Source organism: Nicotiana attenuata, unplaced genomic scaffold (genome assembly GCF_001879085.1).
Source record: "Nicotiana attenuata strain UT unplaced genomic scaffold, NIATTr2, whole genome shotgun sequence".
Taxonomy (NCBI): Eukaryota; Viridiplantae; Streptophyta; class Magnoliopsida; order Solanales; family Solanaceae; genus Nicotiana; species Nicotiana attenuata.
Genome location: NW_017672053.1, coordinates 190,052 through 209,618, shown reverse-complemented (window position 1 = coordinate 209,618; position 19,567 = coordinate 190,052). Strand labels below are relative to the sequence as shown.

Here is a 19,567-nt window from a genome sequence, read left to right as displayed (position 1 = left end):
TCGTTCGAATCAACACCCACTCGGCCCCCGACCATAATTAAGTAAAAGTTACATTCGACCTCGCTCAAATTAACTCACATTCGACCTCGTTCGAATTAACTATGTACGGGTTACATTTGACCTTGTTCGAAACAACACCCACTCGGCCCCCGGCCACAATTAAGTAAAAGTCATATTCGACCTCGCTCAAATTAACTTACATTTGACCTCGTTCGAATTAACAAAGTTACATTCGACCTTGCTCGAATTGACTAAGTATAGGTTATACTCCACCTCGTTCGAATTAATACCTAAATGGTCCTCGGCCATAATAAAATAAAAGTTACATTCGACCTTGTTTCGAATTAATTAAGTATAAGTTACATTCGACCTCGCTTCGAATTAACTAAGTATAGGTTATATTCGACCTCGTTCGAATTAACACCTACTGGCCCTCGGCCACGACCAAACTGAGTTCTGTTTCAACCTCGTTCAACACACATAAACCAAGTTTCTACGACTAAAGCGATCAAACGGCAAAATAAAAAAAAGAGGCATACAAGCCCGAACATAAGGAAAAAGGTCAGGTACGAGCAACAAAAATGACATTTCATACTTAAAATATATTCTTTACAAAGGCTAGAACAGATGCCCACAAAAACATGTACAAAATTTACAAGCAAAAAGAAAGAGAAACAACTACTTGCCGCCTAACCCAGCAACGCCATCCATTTGACCGCCTAGGTCATCTCCACCCACCTCTCTGCCAGTATTATCGCCACCGCCTTCAGGATACTCATCCTCTTACCAGGCATCTTGTTCAATCTCGTCAACACCTATTTTCTCCTTGCTATCACCAGCCTCAGGCGTAGCAGGATCATAGCCACAAGTAGTCCGAGCTGAGCGTGACTTAGCACGAGCACCCTCAAAGTCGGCCTCAGAAACTTTCCTCGCTGCCATCAAGTCCCTAAAGACACCCCTTTAGGCCTCGGCGTGGATCCACATCTCATACAGATCCTGCGGAATGTCAGGAAAGGCAGAAGTGCGAGAAGAGGACGGCTGAGCCAATAACTGGACCTTCTCGGCCTCAAGGGCGGCGACTCGTTCATTAAGGCCCGAAGCTTCTTTCTCCAACTCCCCTATCTTCTCGTCGAGTCACTCCTCTCTGAGCCTTGCCATCTCCAAATCACTCGCTCGCTCTGAACGAAGAACGCAGATACGGCCTCCGATGCCTCCACTTTCCTCAAAGCCGCCAACTGATCCGATTTTGACTTCTCTAAGTCCGCTATCCTCTCAGCAAGCTTACCAACCAGAGCATCTTCCTTGATGAGACTTTTTTTGAGCTCGGCCCGCAACGAATCACTTGGTCTTGGAGAGTGGCACATTGGGCTTCGACCCCTTTGCTCACCTCGAGCTCTTCTTCTTTCTCTCTCAGTGCTCCCTCAAGGACACTGCACTTACCGATGACTTTCACCAACTTGTCATATTTCTCTTTCAACTCGTCTCAAAGATCTGGGAAGTTTCCACTCTCGCCAAATCGTCTGCAGATCTCGCGGTGTTTATTGCGGTACTCACGGTACTTCTGCTCCATCTTCTTGAAAATAGCCGTACGCCTCTCCTCTCGGCGAGCACTCTCGATCTCTAGAATAATGGTCTAAGGAAAAAGAGGAGAATAAAACCAAAGTCAACAAAAAAACAAAAATAAAGTACAAAGCACGGAAACTAGAATGGTCGGAAAAGTTACCCTAAGGGCGAGGCTTGCTATACCCATCGATAAGGCGGCATCATCCAACCTCTCAAGGGTCGTGCCCTCCATATTAGAGCAAATATGACCTAAGGAGGGAACCACATTCTCTGTGTTCACTAGTAGGTCCCGATCCATAGGAACCACGATGGTCCGCGAGGACACTTCTAACCTGACTTCAGTGCGAGTAAACGCCTCGCTCAACATCCAAACCTCAACAGGATCAAGATCGAAGCCCATCTCATAACCGTCCTCGACAACCCCGTTACCTCTCTCATCGGTAGACAAGGTGGGAACATCAACTGGACGCGAGGACGACGGCTCATCTCGCTGCACAGTACCCGGAACCTCCACGGATGGCCCACCAACATCGACGTTGGCATCAGGAAGGGGCACACTCTCTGCGGCTTCCACTGATGGCGAGACTTCAGACGGAAGGTTTGCAACTTCTTCAGGCACGGCGATGGCCGGCTCGTGATCATTCCTTGTAGAATCTACGGCTCCGATTATCCCATTGCCGACGTCCACCGACCTCTTTTTACGAGGGACCAAATCCTCCTCGCTCGGTGATGGCTCTTCAACTATTAAATGAAGCAGGGGAGAGGCTGGAGTCTCTGGTACTGAGGCTGTCAATGATCGAGACGATCTAATATAAACATGAGGCTGAATGGAAGTGGATGGCTGGGTAGGCCTGGGTAGTGGTCCTCTGGCGAAACGTAGGAGCAGGGGCCCACGGCCTCCTCGAGGATCCCCGGACTAAAAACTAAAAAGAGAAGAAAGAAAGAATATTAAGAGGTCAGTCCACACAAAACAATAAGAAGCAAGCGACCAGAAGGCCACGAAAATAAAGATTCAAAACGGGTGAACTCACCAGTCACAGAAGGCGCAGACCCGAAATTCTTGAGGAAGACCGGCCATTCGTGAGTCCTCGCTGTATGAGGGAGGACCCGACTGACCCAATCGTGAATATCTTTGACCAAAGGAGGGGTGATCTCAGCCAAATCCACACCACAATTAAGTAGCGAGGCGGTCGATGCAACAATAACCCAACAAAGGTCGGGATCGAATCCACAGGGAGTTAGAGAAAGGGATTAGGTATATATCTAAGTTGATTGCAAGTTTTGGCTTCAATTGTACTTCCACAATGTTGATTGGTATATTACTTCTACTTTAATCTATTGATTGCAAAGATAAAACTAAAGGACAATATTTTTGGTTTTGAGATGTTTTTCAATTGATAAAGGAATCTAGGGTCGTGACTTCCACCTAGGTGGCTACCTAACGGGTTGTAAACTATAGGGCAAATTTGATTTATCGGGTTCGTGGTATAGTAAACACACGCAATTGCTCACTCTATACCTCTTGGTAGTTTGAGTGATTTTGCCCAATTTAGCTTTCTCAAGTCCAAATGGGTATTTGCATAAATCAAGTGATATATGCTTAAGTCGGGTCTTACTATCTCTAGATTCGACCCTTTAATTGGGGCTATAAATTTCTTGAATTCACCCCAGTTCCTTGTTAGCCAAGTTTTCCTAAACCTAGTCTCTCTTTCTCAAGCAAAGACTAGGTTAATTAGGTATGAATTAATGTTTGCAATCATTAATTCTAGAGATTAAGCATAAACAAGGCTAAATATCACTAACCCAATCACAAACAAGCCCTAAAATTAAATACCCATTAAGTACCCACACTAGGGTTGGGTCATAACCCTACCTAAAGATATAGCTACTCATAGAAAATGAAGAAACAAGAAGAAATTAAGATAGAATGCATAATCATAGATTAAATAAAGAAAAACTAATGTTAAGAAGTCAATCTAATACAAATTTACTCAAAGAAGTAAAGAAAAACGCCGAGGTGTACCTCTGCAAACCAAACTTGACCTAAAAATGATAGAAGTTGTATTTATACTAAGCTGAAAATATCAGACAAAAATGCCCCTACGGAGGTTATGCGGCCCGCATAATTATGATGCGGACCGCAACATGGCCTTCTGCGGCCACACAATTCTAGTGCAGTCCGCACTCTTGGGAACTTGAGACTGGATCTTGAGGTCTTCTGCGGTCCTCATAAAAATGGTTGCGGCTACACTTGGGATTCTGCGGCCGCACAAATGTGATGCGGTCCGCACTCTTCAGCTTTTGAACTTTGATCAACTCTCCGATTCTTCAATCTTGCGGACCGCATTATAATGATTGCGGCCGCATTTGTCCTTATTCGACCGCACATTTTTGGTGCGGTTCGCACTGTCTGAGCTGTCTAAAAACCTCCTCTCTGAATCTCATTCTGCGACCGCACTAGAATTGTGCGGTTTGCACTGCTGGCCTCTTTGCCCAGTTTTGGCTCTTGTTCACTTTTGATTCCTTCATGAGTTGATTTTGACTTATTTGGCTCGTTTCCCAATATTCCTGCAAGTAAGCACATTTTGTTAGTTTTTGGGAATACCTTTAAGCATTTTTGAGCTAAAACGCAAGTAAAAGAGAGGAAGTAAGCGGTCAAAATCCCTACTTATCAACTCCCCCAAACTTAAGCTTTTGCTCGTCCTCAAGCAAATAAGGCAGTTCCCTCCTCCATTAGAAAAAGACATATTTCAGCTAGCCTAAGGTGAATAAATTACACACCAATTGGGACCAACAATTACCCACAACACATATGAAATATCAACAACCCATGACATGACTTTTTGAGTACCATAGTTCTAGTGTGACTCTAGAGCATCAAGAGTTGACTCTATTCATCACGGAAGCTCGCTCTTTCACGTATGTCATTGTGGATCCCAGACTCCTCCTTTTCTACTCTCCATTAGCAAATCTCACTTTAGAATGAAACACTCGAAGCAAGGATTGTGAAAAGTTCGCTCATCTCTCTCAAAAGAATGTCACAAGTCCGGCTTTAGTACCATAAGCTTGCCCCTCATGTAAATCATCACTAATGGAAGCTCACTCAACTAGAAATCATGTAGCGCTTTTGCAGGATGTAACGAAGGCTTTTGGATCAAGGTAGGACTTGTTGGACTAGAATGGTTTCATTTTTTCTTAAGCACTCCATTTTCTCTTTTCGGCTCATACTTTCTCGACTCTTTGAGTCATTTTCTTCTTCCTCGGGGGAACTAGAGAGACGTAACGTCACTCTTTCTTGATCATGATATTCGTTTTTCTCCTTTTCTATTTACTTCAGCTTTTCCTCCTTATTTTCTTTTGGATTCCCTTCAACTCTTCACTTTCTTCACTTTCTTTTTGACATTTTACTTTTTGTTCTTTTTTTTCTTTTCTTTGCCTTCCCTTTTATTTATTTATTTCTCTTTTTTGTACCTTTAATCACTTTCAATCTCCTCTTCTCTCCCCCAAACTTATGTTTTTGCCAATTGTTTATCAAGAATGCTAAGGAAAGATCGGGTACCAAGAGAGGGTCATTGTAAAACGGATGAAGGCTTGTAACGTGGTTATTAAAAGAAAAAGGGCTTCGGCTCAAAGGGGTTGACTAGGGATATCATATTGGTAGGCCACGGAAGATTTCAAATTTCAAATCGGATCAAGGAGAGCCTACGATCATTTATCAAGTCAAGCTACACTTAAAATTTCGCCTAGACAAACATTCGTGGCAAGTTCTAGACCATTAGCACGGGTACTTGGACTTGCAACTAAACATCTCACTTCTCACGCTTCTGGATTGCTAAAGAGAACAGAGTCGAGGGCCCACAACAACCCTAGGTAAGATTGAGAATCACAAATGGTTCGATTTGAACCACTCGATGACTGCTTAAGTCAACGCAAGAGTCAAAAGAGTCACAACTAGAGCTATTTTCTGCCAACAACTTGTTTTTAATCATACGATCATAGGTAAATGTGTTAGTACCAAGTGAAGCATTCTTGAAACCCCTTTTATTCATTACTACTATATTCACCAAAACATAAAAGAAAACAAACTCAATCCCTTAAGAAGGTTGTCACGCCATCCATCATTGGGAAGAGCCGCCCGGTTCTCACAAAAATCCACCTTTGGAAAGAACCGTGGCATTAAGAAAACCAAAGGCTTATTGTTCACTCAAAACGTAAAAAGAAGCTAATAAAGTAAATAAGAAGCTATACTATTATGGAAAAGCAAACTAAACAAGTTATGAAATAAACTACAGAAAGCGAGATAAAAGAATATACGAACCGAAGTCAAATGAATATATACATAAGGGGAATGAATATTCACACCAAATGAGAAAATACATACATACCAAACGAAAATAAAGATGAAATAAAAATAGTATTAGAGTTATTACAATCCAAATGTCAAATCAGCAGAATAGACCACCCCCCAAATGAAAATCAAGCATTGTCCCTAATGCCTAACAAAAATAAGAACAGGGAAAGGGTAGAGAGTTAAGAGAACTCCCTATGTGGTCTCTATCTACATAGGATCATCAGCAACCTCAGCCTCAGTTGTATCTCACATTACCAGCCTGTGGGCCAACTGGGTTGCTGAGCATCCGTATCATCTCCTCAGCAGTGTGGGGAGTGGCAATCGGCTCATCAGACTGGCCGGCTGCTGCCTCTGGTGCTATCTGTGCTGTTGGAATAGTTGGCTCCATGAGTAGGTTCAATGGAAGGTCTCCTGCAGATGCAAACTTCGCGACCTCCTTGTCAACTTCTCCACAGATCTCTTTGATGCTTGAGACTTCTTCATCTTCCTGACCTGCTTAGTCAAGTCTACAATGGCCTTCCCATGTGCCACTAGAGTATCTGTAATAGACTTTTGGTTTTCCAGAATCTTCTTCAATGCTTCCTCCACTGACGGAGGTAGATGTGGCTGTGCTGGGGCTGCCAGGGCTGCGGACTGTGCTGCAACAACACTGGATATATCAGTCAGCTTTGTAGTAGCTGCCTGCATCCAGTTATTGACACTCGCCAATGTCTGGGAGACTCGTAGCGCAGTCTGAGGATAGGTTGATGAAGTTGGCACTTGCGATGGTGCTAAAAGTCTAGCTGAAGTAGGAGGTCTGGTAGATGAAGATGGTGGCATGGTTGCTGTCCTGGTGGAAGTACCGGCTGCTGTGGAGGGCTCGGCAGCTGAATCAGTAACCACTACCACCGGCTCCTCAGAATGGCCAGTGGGGGTAGTAGCTTTACCCTTGAACTTAGGGTTGTCAGCTCCCTGAAGGTGGTACCAGGAGAAAGGCTTTTTGGCCTTCACATCGGTATCATTATGCTTGGACTCCACCCTTGATCCTTGAAGTACTCGGTGAGGAAGTTTGGGTACGGGTAGGATCTCTCTCCCTTTTGGACAACTAAAGTGATGTTGGTGGACATGATGGCGCCAACATTATCGGATACCCCACCATGATAGAAGCCACCAAGACTGCACGGGGAAGAGGAAGCATGTTTTCATTTAGCCACGGGTCAATACGGCTACACACGAATGTTTGCCACCCTTTTTCTTCAAATTTTAGGGTGGCCCAGAAAATTGGAACTCCAGCTGTGAGCCACGGAGGAGTTGACCCTGGGATTGCCAGAATCTCATCCAACCACGGACGAGCTGCATCACCCATGGCTAGCTTTTCCAAATACTGCACTGCCTCAACTTCTTCAAACCCCACATACGTGTTCAGTGCATAGGAGTCAAAGCGGATTTTCAGATTCCGCACTTTTGTCACCTTTGTTCCCTGCTTGATGTGAGCAACATTTGCGTAGAACTCCTCGACCAGGTACTCATTTGCATCAAGAACTTTGTTGGTGAACCAGCTTCAACCTTTCTTCTCTTAGAATTTCCTGAAGACATTACGGTTGTGTTTGCTCAAGTCTGTCATTAAGAACTGTCGCTCAAGAGTGAGCGACCTCTGTGGCCGCAATTCCCGGAACTTTGAAAGGCATTTGCACTGACAAAACAGTCCTCCCAAATCTCTGGTCGCCTTGACCTCTCTAACCCTGCCACTGCAGTGTCTTCCCCTCTCCCATCATCTGGGACATCATCATCATCTACATTTATTGGAGCTGGGGGAGCATGAGAGGAAGATGGTTTAGAATCATGACTACCCTCTTCCAAACCCTCGGATGAACTTGCAGCTGAAGAAGACTCATCGACCAAATGAAGTCTCCCAGGGAACTGTTGTGATTGGGCTTCCAACTGTTCTTGCACGGAGTTACCCTCAGAGGTTTCCCCGGATGGGACATACTCACTGGTCTCCGAGGTATCAGGGACTCTACTGGTTGTGGCTTTCTTGCTTATGGTCTTTTGGATTGCTAGACGGAGACTGCTTTTGCCTCGTCCCGTCCTCAGGAGGGTTATGCCCTCCCTTTTAATAGATCACCTTTACCACGTGAGCGAACCATTATCTCTAGTACATAAGAATTAGAGATCAGTCACAATTGAAGCTCAAAGTATATACATAAGCATGATGGAATGTTGCAGTTAAATTGTCTCAGACAGGCAGTGCGGACGGCACAAAGATGAGTGCGGCCGCAGACAGCCTATTATGGACCGCACAAAAATGAGTGCGGCCGCAGAGTACCCATTGCGGACCGCGCAAAAGTGAGTGTGGATGCAGAGCCCCAGGTTCAGACTACCGGGGTCTCTGAAGTTCCATCATTGTGAACCGCACAAAAATGAGTGCGGCCGTATAAGTTCGTTGCGGACCGCACAATAATGCATGCAGCCGCATAAGTGAAGTTCACCTGCTGCCTAACATGGAGGACTGTGGACCGCACAAAAATGAGTGCGGCCGCGCAGCCTCCACTGCGGTCCGCACAAAAATATGTGCGGCCGCATAATTCAAAAATCACCGGCACTGACCTAGGGTTCATGCAATTTTTGGTCTCAAATGATCATGGTCTTAGCAGTCATACCCCATTAATTAATTACCCAGATCCCAATTATCATACAAAAACTACCCACATGATTTCTAAGTAGAAACAACAACACTCTGACATTTTTTAGCATGGAAATAACCCTAAATCTAAGAACAAAAGCAAATAAAAGATAAAAAAAAACTAATGAGGAATTTGAACACACCAATAATGAAGATGCAGGTGATGAATTGAGTGAACAATTTGAGTGCAATAGGGAGATTTACTGTGCAAGTTTAGTCTTTAGGTATCAGAGGAGCGAAAAGTGTAAAAAGAAGGGAGAAGTTCTATTTATAAATTTTACTCGTGGGACCCAATCTGTCACATGAGTGCGGTCGCATAATTTTGATGCGGACCGCACTCCTTACCTGGCCTCTGAGAAGACTGGCTGCGGACCGCACAAATATGAGTTCGGCCACAGCATAAGTGCGGACCGCACAAAAATGTGTGCGGCTGCATTTCCTTAAGTATTTTTGACAGACAAACTTCAGAGATCATGCATTTTGGCACTTTGCTAAATTTTTCATACACAGAGTCCCTGCAATGCACACCCATTCCTGCATACACTTCAAAACTGGTTAGCACAAAACCAAGTCTATATAAAAGAATGAAAATAAAAGAAAGAAAAAGATATGTGTTGCCTCCCAAGAAGCGTCTGATTTAACGTCGCGGCACGACGCAAATTACCAATCACTTGAAATGAAGAACCGCCACAATGTGGCCATCATCAACCTTGCCAAGATAATGTTTAACTCGGTGACCATTGACTCTAAAGACCTCAACATTCTTATTTTTCAAATCTAGAGCACCAAAGGGGGTTACATTCACTACTTCAAAGGGCCCACTCTATTTTGATTTCAAGTTTCCTGGAAACATTCTTAACCGGGAATTGAACAAAAGCACAAGATCACCTTCTTTGAACTCCTTGTTGTGGATGTACTTGTCATGGAGGTACTTCATCTTCTCCTTGTAAAGGGACGAACTTATGTAGGCATGATACCAGAATTCATCAAGCTCATTCAATTGTGACACCCTTAGATTTGCCGCAACATCCCACTCAAGGTTCAACTTTTTCAAAGCCCACATGGCCTTATGCTAGAGTTCTACCGGAAGATGGCACGCCTTCCCAAATACCAATCAATATGGAGATATCCGAATTGGTGTCTTGTAGGCCATTCTATAAGCCCAAAGAGTATCATCAAGTTTTCTTGACCAATCCGTCCGGTTGGCATTGACACTCTTTGATAAAATACTCTTGATCTCCCGGTTGGAGACTTCAACTTGCCCGCTTGCTCGAGGATGGTAGGGAGTCGAAACTTTGTGGGTGACACCATACTTTGTGAGTAAGGTATCAAAAGCTCGGTTGCAAAAATACGAACCCCCATCACTAATAATGGCCCTTGGAGTACCAAGCCTTATAAAGATGCTTTTCTTCAAGAATGCCACCACACTCCTCGCTTCATTGTTGGCAAAGCAACAGCCTCGACCCACTTGGAAACATAATCAATCGCGACTAGAATGTAGGTGTTCCACAAGAGATAACAAACAGACCCATGAAATTAATACCCCACACGTCGAAGATGTCTATCTCTAAAATGGTGGTGAGAGGCATTTCATTCTTATTAGAAATCCCACCGGCTCTTTGACACTCATCACAATGCTTGACAAGCTCACTAGCATCCTTATAGAGCGTAGGCCAATAGAATCCGCAACTCAAAACATTTTCCGCCGTTCTTGCTACACCATGGTGACCACCATACGGTGAAGAGTGGCAAGCCTCAAGAATACCCATTTGTTCCTCCTCAGGTACACATCTCTGGATCACACCATCGGTACATATTCGAAAGAGATACGGCTCATCCCAATAATAATCAAGGCAATCCCATTTGAGCTTCTTCCTTTGGTTTGAATAGAACTCATTCGGGACATGTTGCTCACAAGATAGTTGGCTAAATCGGCAAACCATGGCATCCCGACCATTGAAACGACTAGGAGTTGCTCGTCGGGAAATGAATCATTGATCTCAAGGTCGTCGTGTGGCCTCCCCTCCTCCTCCAACTGGGACAAGTGGTCCGCCACTTGGTTTTCACTACCCTTACAGTCTTGAATCTCTAGATCAAACTCTTGCAACAGAAGCACCCACCGCATCAACCTTGCCTTAGAATCTTTCTTGCTCATCAAATACCGAAGCGCCGCATGGTCGGTGTGAACAATCACCTTAGTACCCATCAAATATGGTCGGAACTTCTCCATAGCAAAGACAATAGCAAGTAGCTCCTTTTCGGTCACTGTGTAGTTGACTTGGGCATCATTCATGGTCTTGCTAGCATAATAGACCGGATGGAAGATTTTGTTAATTCTTTGACCCAACACTGCTCCAACCGCAACATCACTAGCATCACACATGAACTCAAAAGGCAAGCTCTAATCCGGTGAGGTAATAATAGGAGTAGTAGTCAACTTGAACTTGAGCAACTCGAATGCCTTCATACAATCTTCATTGAAATGGAACTTGGAATCCTTATCCAAAAGTTTGCACAATGGGTTTACCACCTTGGAAAAGTCCTTGATGAAGCAGCGATAGAAACCCGCATGACTCAAGAATCTCCTCACTCCCTTCACGGATGTAGGGGGAGAGAGTTTGGAGATCACCTTAATCTTGGCTCTATCAACCTTAATACCATGCTTTGAAATTTTGTGGCCGAGGACAATGCCTTCCTCAACCATGAAGTGACACTTCTCCCAATTCAACACCAAATTTGTCTCCTCATATCTAGACAACACCCTATCCAAATTGTTCAAACAATCTTCAAACGAATTCCCAACCACAGAAAAATCATCCATAAAGACCTGAAGAATGTCCTCCACCATGTCGGTGAAAATAGCCATCATACACTGTTGAAAAGTTGCCGGTGCATTACACAACCCAAAAGGCATCTGCGAGAATGCGAAAGTACCATAGGGACAAGTGAAAGTGGTCTTGTCTTGGTCCTCAGGAGCAATAAGGATTTGGTTATAACTGGAGTATCCATCAAGAAAGCAATAAAAAGCACGCCCGGCCAACCTATCATGCATTTGTTCAAGAAATGGAAGCGAGAGATGATCTTTCCGAGTAACTTTGTTGAGCTTCCTATAAGCCATACACACTCTCCGCCCGGTGACGGTTCTTGTTGGGATCAATTCATTCTTATCATTTGTTACCACAGTCATGCCCCCTTTCTTAGGGACACATTGCACGGGAGAAGTCCATGAACTATCGGAAATGGGGTACACAACCCCGGCATCTAACCACTTGATGATCTCCTTCTTCACCACCTATTGCATTGCTTCATTCAATCTTCTTTGATGTTCAACGGAGGAGTCTTCCGATTTCAAGATCCAAAGATAGCTTTTGGGGCTTATAAGTGTACGACCCCATGCCTTGCAATGCATTTACACACTCCACATAGCCATCACTCTCCTCCTCATTATCTAGGTTGAGCAAAACGGCTTCCAGTTTGTCCTCAACATTCATTGTTGCACTTGTGTCATCAACTATTACGTCGGTCACCAAATCCACAAACGAACAAACTTCATTGCTATTCGGTTGCCTCATTGATTTGCACACATGGAAGACCACCTTTTCGTCACCCACCCGAAAAATGAGATCACCGGCCTCCACATCAACAAGAGCCTTCCCCGTAGTAAGGAAAGGTCTACCCAAAATGATAGGCACCTCATAGTCCACTTCACAATCAAGGATCACAAAATACGCTGGGAGAATAAACTTGTCGACCCGAACCAATACATCATCAATAATACCCAAAGGCCTCTTCATTGTCCGATCTGCCATTTGCAACCTCATGGATGTGGGTCTTGGTTTCCCAATTCCCAAAGTTTTGAATGCCCAGTAGGGCATCAAGTTGATACTTTCCCCGAGATCACATAGTGCTGTGGCAAAATCAGCGCTCCTAATAGTGCAAGGGATTGTGAAAGCGCCCAGATCTTCCAACTTTGGAGCCATTGAGTGCACAATAGCACTCACTTGATGAGTCATCTTGATGGTCTCACAATTCATTGATCTTTTCTTGGTTACCAAATCCTTCTGCATATTCCCTGCATTTGTTCCAATGCCTCAACCAACGACACATTGATTGACAAACTTTTCATCATATCAATAAACTTTGTGAATTGGTTCTCACTATTTTTCTTTGCGAGTCTTTGAGGGTATGGAGGAGGAGGACTTGGCATTTGTGCCTTAGCCTTTGGCACCATCGGATCCGGCATGTCAATCACGTGTTCCCTACACGGGTTCACTTCTTCTTGCGTCTCCTCCACACTTTCATCTATGTCAATTCTCACTTCTTCATTAGCTTGAACCACATTTCTTGGGATTTCGTCCTCTTGAACCACAACATCTTCATCCATAATCCTTCTTAGATTTGAGGTGGTAGCATCTCCACCTTTTCCACTTCTAGTAGTACGGCCATAGCATGTCCCGTATTATTCCCACCCTTCGGGTTCACCACCGTATCACTAGGTAGTGCCCCCTTAGGACGAATGTTCAACGCTTGTGAGATTTGGCCTAATTGAACCTCCAAATTCTGAATAGAAGTGTTGTGCGAGGCTATTTGTGCATCGGAGTCGGCATTCTTCTCCATCATCTGTTTAAACATGTTTTCAATTCTACCCATCTCATTGGAAGAACTTTGGCCTTGAGAAAGATAGGGAGGTGTATTGCTTGGTTATTGGAACATCGGAGGCCTTTGGAAACCCGGCTCCCGGTTGTTGTTGTTGTTGTTGTTGTTCCACCCTCCTTGATTATTTCCTCCCCAATTGCTTTGATGTTGCAACCCCAATTGCCTTGATTTCCTTGATTGTTCCATTGCTTTGATTATAATTACCACCACTCCGATTGCCTTGTTGGTTTTGGTTGTTCCAATTACCTTGGTTCCCTTGCGACCTCCATTATTGTTGGTTTTGTCCTTGAGCATTATTTCTTTGACCTTGGTAATTGTTGACATATAGAACTTCTTCGTCTTGCTCACTGAATGAATCACCTTGATCATAACTACTATCATCTTGCATAAATTGTTCCGGACGGTTTTGCATTTGTTCACTTGTTACCACCTCTTGTTTACCATCATATTCACACCTTCCATTACATTCACTTGTTTCGGCCCTTGAACTTGTTGAAGCTGGGCTTTGGCCAATTGGTTCATGGTAGTTGTCAACTCGGCAATAGCTTGCCCATGGTCATGTAGCTCTTTGTGTATGTGAATAACATTAGGGTCACCTTGTGGCACATTAGCTCTACTTTTCCACGCCGAAGAGGTATCCACCATCTCATCAAGTATTTCACAAGCTTCGGCATATGGCATGTTCATGAAGTTCCCCCCGCTGAGTTGGTTAACCACACATTGGTTTGTTGTGTTGATCCCCTTGTAGAAGGTCTGTTGGATCATGGCCTCAGTCATATCGTTGTTGTGGCACTCTTTAACCATGGTACGATATATTTCCCAAATCTCGTGCAATGGCTCATTGAGTTCTTGCTTGAAGGCAAGAATCTCATCCCTAAGCGTCGCCATATGTTCCGGAGAGAAGAATTTGGAAATGAACTTTTCTGCCAACTCATCCTAAGTGTGGATCGAATGGTTGGGCAACCTCTCTAACCAGTCCAATGCTTTTCCCCGTAGAGAAAAGGGAAATAGCCTCAACCTCAATGTGTCCTCAGAGACATTGGTTTGCTTTCACCCCCAACAAGTATCAACGAACCCCTTGAGATGCCTGTAGGCATTTTGATGTGGAGCTCCGATGAAGAAACCCTGCTGCTCAAGCAGTGTAAGCATGACGTTGGTTATTTGAAAGTTGCCCGCCCTAATACGGGGCGGGACTATAGCACTTGCATAACCCTTGTTTGGCAACACCCGGTGTGCTGCTCTTGGTGGAGGTGGGAGAGGGACGGGAACATTGTCATGAGGCGGGCAGCCTCGTCTATTAGCTTGATTTTTAAAAGGAACCTCATCCATTGCATCATTGTCCACTTCCTCCCCCAATGGCACATTTCCAATGGGATCGTTGTTGAGAGCCATTTTTCGTACCTAAAATCAATTCAAACACAAAATTAGTAACTCGGAAGGAAAGGAAGACAAAACAAACAAAAACCTAGATATATAGCTAAATCTATTTAACTCCCCGGCAACGGCGCCAAAAATTGATCTCGGCCAAATCCACACAACAATTAAGTAGCAAGGCGGTCGAAAAAATAATAACCCAACAAAGGTCGGGATCGAATCCACGGGGAGTTACAATATGGGATTAGGTGTATATCTAAGTTGATTGCAAGTTTTGGCATTCAATTTTACTTCCACAATGTTGATTGGTATATCACTTCTACTTTACTCTATTGATCGCAAAGATAAAACTAAAGGACAATATTTTTGGTTTTGGATGTTTTTCAATTGATAAAGGAATCTAGGGGCGTGACTTCCACCTAGGTGGCTACCTAATGTGTTGTAAACAATAGGGCAAGTTTGATTTATCGGGTTTGTGGTACAGAAAAACACGCAATTGCTCACTCTATACTTCTCGGTAGTTTGAGTGATTTTGCCCAATTTGGCTTTCTCAAGTCCAAATGGGTATTTGCATAAATCAAGTGATATATGCTCAAGTCGGGTCTTACTATCTCTAGATTCGACCTATTAATTGGGGCTATCAATTTCTTGAATTCACCGCAATTCCTTGTTAGCCAAGTTTTCCTAAACCTAGTCTCTCTTTCTCAAGCAAAGACTAGGTTAATTAGGCATGAATCAATATTTGCAACTATTAATTATAGAGATTAAGCATAAATAAGGCTAAATATCCTAACCAAATCACAAACAAGCCCTAAAATTAAATACCCATTAAGTACCCACACTAGGGTTGAGTCACAATCCTAGCTAAAGATTTAGCTACTCATAGAAAATGAAGAAATACAAGAAGAAATTAAGATAGAATGCATAATCATAGATTAAATAAAGAAAAACCAATATTAAGAAGTCAATCCAATACAAATTTACTCAAAGAAGTAAAGAAAAACGCTCTGGTGCATCTCTGCAAACTAAACTTGACCTAAAAATGTCAAAAAGTTATATTTATACTAAGATGAAAATATCTGACGAAAATGCCCCTACGGAGGTTATGCGGCCGCATAATCTGATGCGGACCGCAACATGGCCTTCTGCGGCCGCACAATTCTAGTGCGGTCTGCACACTTGGGAATTTGGGATTGCATCTTGATGTCTTCTATGGTCCACATAAAAATGGTTGCGACCGCACTTGGGATTCTGAGGCCGCACAAAATGACAAAAGTGATGCGGCACTCTTCAGCTTTTGAACTTTGATTAACTCTCTGATTCTTCCATCTTGCGGACCGCATAATAATGATTGCGGCCACATTTTTCCTTCTGCGGTCGCACATTTTTGGTGCGGTCCGCACTGTGTGATCTGTCTAAAAGACTCCTCTCTGAATCTCATTCTGCAGCCTCACTAGAATTGTGCGGTCCGCATTGCTGGCCTCTTTGCCTGTTTTGGCTCTTGTTCACTGTTAACTCCTTTATGAGTTGATTTTGACTTATTTGGCTCGTTTCCTAAACTTGCGGTTCGCCTTGTTGTCCATCTTTACCACTAGACATTTGCTGCTCCGGTGGCGAAGATGTAGCATCGCCCCCCTATAAAAGCTAGGGGCGAAGAGGTGCATCAGGTGGCGAATGGTCACCGCGACCCCGGCTAACTCCGCATACATCAAGATCATTTGGATGAGTTTGTAGATATATGGAGAAAGTTGGGCTGGACAGACACAGTAATAGCGGCAGAACTCCTCGGCCAAGGGGAGGATAGGAAAAGAATAACCGACATTGAAAGGGTACGCGTAGAAAGAGCAGTACCCAGGGCGGTGTATTTGCACCATGTCATGCCCTGTTGGAACTAGGTCTATATGGGCGGGAATTTTGAATTTATCCCTAAATTCGGCAAGGCCCACCTCTTTCATCAATGACTCCGAGATCTCAGGATCGTCCTCGGGCATCTTTGAAAAGTCAGATCTAGCCTTCTCACTACGGGGAATTATTTCCTCCACCATAAGAAAGCTATCATCCTCAGCAACAATGGCAACCCCATCGTCATGGGGAGGCATGCGCACTGCCAAGGGAACAGGGTCAGGTACCCCCCAGAACTGGAAGACACGTTAACCATCTTTGTTTATGAATAAAGGAAAAGAGTCAAGAGTAGCAGAAGCCACCAGAATCAGTGAAAGCAAAAATACGGAAGTAAGATCAAGAGGGCAAGTATTCTGAATGAAGAAGGAAGAAGAAGGTATGGAGGTCCAATATTTAGATTGCAAAAAATATGGCAAAGGATTTTGTATCCCTATTTATAAGAATTCAGGCATCAATATCGAGAAAGCAAACCGTCGTTACCCAGCTTAGGAATCGAAGCGGCAGAGGCACAAAAAACGATGCGAGGTATCGAAAATGCGTAATAATGACGCATGATGACATGACGTCACTCTGAATCGACGTGACCCTACGTTGCGGCTCACGAAAGGCCACATTGTCACCCCGTCTGAAACGCTACTACTCGACCTTCTCGCCTAAACTTCTTAACCATAACTAACAGAGTCCGCTCATCGAGGTCGTCCAGGATCGACCTCAATAAGCAGATGAACTAACTGTATAGGTCATAAATTTGCCTCAAGGGAATTTAGCATGAAGTGGTGTTATGGAAAATGATGTGGCCGAGGTCGACTAGTAAACAATGGCACTCGCAGCCGGGCGGTCAATAACGGTCAAGGTCAAGTATCAAGAATAGAGTACTAACGGCTAGTCTTTGTAACAGGATATTTAAGAGAATATTCCATTGAATATTCTCTGTACTTGTACTTTTAGGGTTGACTGGGATATGTCCCATATAAATAAAAAAAAGAGATAAGGGGAGAGGGCATGTAATATTCATTTGATAAGAACACTTTTTGAGAAGAAGACTCTCTCTCTCTCTAGAAAGGTTACAAACACTACTTTTTTACTAAGATTCTACCATCCATTATTCCATACCTTTCCATCATATCCGAGAATGGTTCCAATATCCTAGGATTTATCTGTCATTTATCACTGTCAGAAAGAAGAACCATCCACCTCATTCATTATTGGGTGAATCATTTTCCTTATTTACGCTAATGCCATTTATTGCTTGATATTCTTCTATTATTGCTCAAATTTTTTGGAATATTAAATGCGCTATGCGTAATTCCCTACCAGCACTATCTTACGTTATCTGTGTTAACCGGTAATAAATCTAAAAATATTACCATTAACTAGATTTAACCCCTTATTGTATAAAATTAATTAGTTTAACCGAATGTTTACATTTTTTTGTCAAACAAAACTAATTCTAGAAAATATGTACATAAATCACTTAGTTTGTCAAAGAGATCATGTGTTTACCTGCCACATAATATGATCTATAAATCCGCCCCTAGATAAAGGGCTATAACAAGCTACGTCAAATATACGAGCTGTGTTAAAACTCGAAGAGTCGAGAGAAATAAAATTATGGATCATTCTCCAACTTAATTAAAATTTGAGTATTATATGAGTTCGGTAATTGTGTGTAGATTAGTTTTATACTATGATTTGTCATATCCAACTCAACATTTCTCAAACATTCTCTTAGCACAGTCGGTAAAATTCTATCTCTATGTTTGTTTCTACTATTATTTGTTTTCGGTTTTATTCAGATAATTGAGTATCTTTTTCAAGACTTCAATGTAGCCATTAAAATAACAGGTACTGATTTAGTCCAGGACAGTTTATATAAATTTGGCCTAATTATGATAGCAGCTACCAGCAATGCATAGCAGTCGGCATAGGTTGGGAGAGAACTAGAGAAAGATTTTTTTTTGAAGAGTTCACATTAATTAAGTACTGTACTTAGTAGAAAAACAGAAAATAAGTTAGTAAAACATGACAGCTGTGGGATTTGAACCCACGCCCTTTCGGACCAGAGCCTAAATCTGGCGCCTTAGACCACTCGGCCAAACTGTCGAACGATGTTAGAGCTTATCGCTTTATTTTATTTGTATAAGTCACTACTGATTAGTTTTAACTTGTTGATGCACTAACCAAATCGATCAGATACATGCACATAGTTAGCTATAAGCACACAAACTAATTAGCATCGACAATTGGTACTTAACAAGCATAATATTAACTATGTTATCGTAAAGTATGAAGTTATATGTGACAGCATAAATACATAATACTTTATATATTATCATAAAGTGTGAAATTAAATGTACGAATTGCAGAAGTTCAATTGAAAAAGGTAATAAGAATAAAAACCACTTTAACCATCCACGGGCTCTTATTATAGGGATACATAGTGAACTTCTAGCCTTATTGAAGTGGACGAATCTCCATGAAAGAAAAACGCCGTCGAATTTAATTGTTCAAGTGGCAAGTAGGCTCATTTAAAATTCAAATAAATATTGTATTTCTTTAGGAATCTTATAAAATGCAACGAACGCAAGATTGCATTAGTATATATGCATATCTAGTAGAGCAATCAATTCAAGTAATCATATACTCTATTATTTCAAAAGAATAATTGGACATATGACAGTTAAGACACACATTTTTCTACAATGTTGGATTTGATACGAAGAAATTGAATATAAATTAGTTTAATCTAATAAAGTTCTTTTTTCTTTTTTCAAACAATTTCTGTTCATAAAAATGATTAAGATTTTATGGGTCTTCTTGTTGAAACAATATCTTGAAATCATCATAAGTAGGATTGAGATCTCCACAGAAGAGTGGGAATTGCATGATTCCAGTGTCTTATTTCGGATGGGGTGGCTGCGATTTGTAACGATTTAAGAAGTGTTCATTCTATTAACTATTTGATTTCCTTCTTTTTCTTTCTTTGTTTTTGTTTTCATTTGTTAATGAACTGATTGCTGGGTGTATTTGGGGTAATAGAGCTAGAGAATTTTTGGGAT

At 42.6% G+C, this 19,567-nt stretch overlaps 1 non-coding gene across 1 annotated transcript; it reads right to left on the bottom strand.

The window, feature by feature from the left end:
- Positions 1-18,531: 18,531 nt before the first annotated feature.
- Positions 18,532-18,611, bottom strand: TRNAL-UAG. The gene has a single exon. It is a non-coding gene; the product is annotated as a tRNA-Leu (tRNA).
- Between the last annotated feature and the right edge of the window lie 956 nt (positions 18,612-19,567).